General features: G+C 48.7%; 1 non-coding gene across 1 annotated transcript; it reads left to right on the forward strand.

Annotated features, from left to right (window-relative positions):
• Positions 1-215: 215 nt before the first annotated feature.
• On the forward strand, positions 216-1,777 carry LOC100787323 (uncharacterized). Its single transcript, XR_003265229.2, has one exon. It is a non-coding gene; the product is annotated as an uncharacterized protein (transcript).

Consider the following 1,777-nt stretch of genomic DNA (forward strand, 5'->3'; position numbering starts at 1 on the left):
TGAAATCATGTTTGGACGCGTGGATCTGGTGATGATGGTGTTGTGTTTGGTGCAAGAGTAATGGTGGCTAAGTGAAGGAACACGGAGGAGGAGGTGGTGGATCTGGTGATGATGGTGTTGTGTTTGGTGCAAGAGTAATGGTGGCTAAGTGAAGGAACACGGAGGAGGAGGTGGTGGGAGAGAGAGAGGGAGAAAAGGGGTATAAGGACATATTAGAATATTTGGAGGTGCATTAAGTAATTGTCAAAAAAAAAAAAATCCACTCCTGAAGTGTGAAGAGGAAGAGATTCCTTGGCTTTTCCCCTTATCTTTGTATCCATGAGTGGTGCGAATGAGAAAAACATGAAGAATTCTCTGTTTCTCCTCCACAATGCAAACACAATCCACTTCAATCTTCATTCCCAGATTACCCTTCCTTCCATTCCCCTCACAACAATTACAACTACCAAACCCTTCCCTCACAACCGTCACTTCCCACGCATCCAATGCTGCAGCAACAACAACAACAACAACAGCATCGAAATCGACATGGTGAAGAACAGCCAAGGAATCTACGCCCCCAAAGCCTCCAAGGTGGTCGTCCTCTGGGACCTCGACAACAAACCCCCCCGCGGCCCACCCTACGACGTCGCCATCTCCCTCAAAACCCTCGCCGCCCGCTTCGGCGACCTTGTCGACTTCTCCGCCTACGCCAACCGCCACGCCTTCGTCCACCTCCCCCAGTGGGTCCTCCAGCAACGCCGCGACCGCAAAAACCTCGACATCCTCGAACGAAAGGGAATCATCACCCCACCGGAGCCCTACACGTGCGGCGTGTGCGGGCGCAAGTGCAAGACCCACCTCGACCTAAAAAAACACTTCAAGCAGCTCCACCAGCGTGAGCGCCAGAAGAAGCTCAACCGTCTCAAGTCCTTGAAAGGAAAAAAACGGCACCGTTTCAAAGAACGTTTTTTGCGCGGGAACCATAAGTATGACGATGCGGCGAGGACGCTTGTAGTGCCCAAGGTCGGGTACGGGCTGGCGGCGGAGCTGAGGCGAGCGGGGGTGTTTGTGAAGACTGTGCAGGATAAGCCTCAGGCGGCGGATTGGGCCTTGAAGAGGCAAATGGTGCACTCGATGAGTAGAGGGATTGATTGGCTGTTTTTGGTTTCAGATGATTCGGATTTTTCGGAGATGTTGAGGAGGGCCAGGGAGGCGGATTTGGGGACCGTGGTGGTCGGGGATTGGGATAGGGCGCTCGGGCGCCACGCTGATTTGTGGGTGCCGTGGAGTGGGGTGGAGAATGGGGAGGTTGGTGATTTGGTGCCCAAGAGAAGAAGGGAGAATAGTAGGAGAAGAGAACAGGGAGAAGAACATGGTTTTGGTTTGGAAGATGATGATGATGATGATGGTGAGGATGAGGAATTGGGGCAAGAGTATATGTTGTTGTATGATGATGATGATGATGATGAAGGAGAAGAGGAAGATGGCTTATATATTTTTTGATTCTTTTTTGGATGAAGATTAGACCAAGGTTTTTAAAAAACGGTTAGTGGTCGCGATTTCAGCTGTAATGTCAGGGTATGGACTGCATTTGTCTGTAATTTCTCACAATATCAAGAAATGCAGCAAAACTGCCCATAGGAGCCAGAATTTTAAAAGCTTGGCGAAGACTGTTTTCATTTTGGAATCAATTGTTATACTACCCAATAGAGATTGAATTGAGGATATGATGTATTATTAAATGTTATATGTATTATCATCTTGAAATGGATTGGAATATAGAGGGTTGCATTCA

This window comes from Glycine max, chromosome 17 (assembly GCF_000004515.6).
Source record: "Glycine max cultivar Williams 82 chromosome 17, Glycine_max_v4.0, whole genome shotgun sequence".
Lineage (NCBI taxonomy): Eukaryota > Viridiplantae > Streptophyta > Magnoliopsida > Fabales > Fabaceae > Glycine > Glycine max.